Source organism: Salvia hispanica, chromosome 1 (genome assembly GCF_023119035.1).
Source record: "Salvia hispanica cultivar TCC Black 2014 chromosome 1, UniMelb_Shisp_WGS_1.0, whole genome shotgun sequence".
Classification (NCBI taxonomy): domain Eukaryota; kingdom Viridiplantae; phylum Streptophyta; class Magnoliopsida; order Lamiales; family Lamiaceae; genus Salvia; species Salvia hispanica.
Window position 1 is genome coordinate 22,882,510 of NC_062965.1, and position 307 is coordinate 22,882,816.

The following is a 307-nucleotide window of genomic DNA, read 5'->3' on the forward strand; positions in this document are numbered from 1 at the left end:
TCAAATAAGTTCAATGGTACGATGTTGATGGCTTCAAACTCAAACACGGAGCGGCCATTTCCAAAGTTGCGAGTCTTGGATGTATCCAGTGGCGGAGCCAGAATATTAGCGATGGGGGTCCAAACTACCATTAAAATTTCTTGAGTGTGTTCAGTGCTAACGACGCGGAAACATGAGAAAAGTACTATACTTTCATTTTATATATGGACAAAAGTATTATGATAGATCCAAAAAAGTGCATTAATACAAGGATGAGTTGGTCTCTTCTTTTATTTTTTTTATTTAAAGAAAAATTAGAAAAATAATA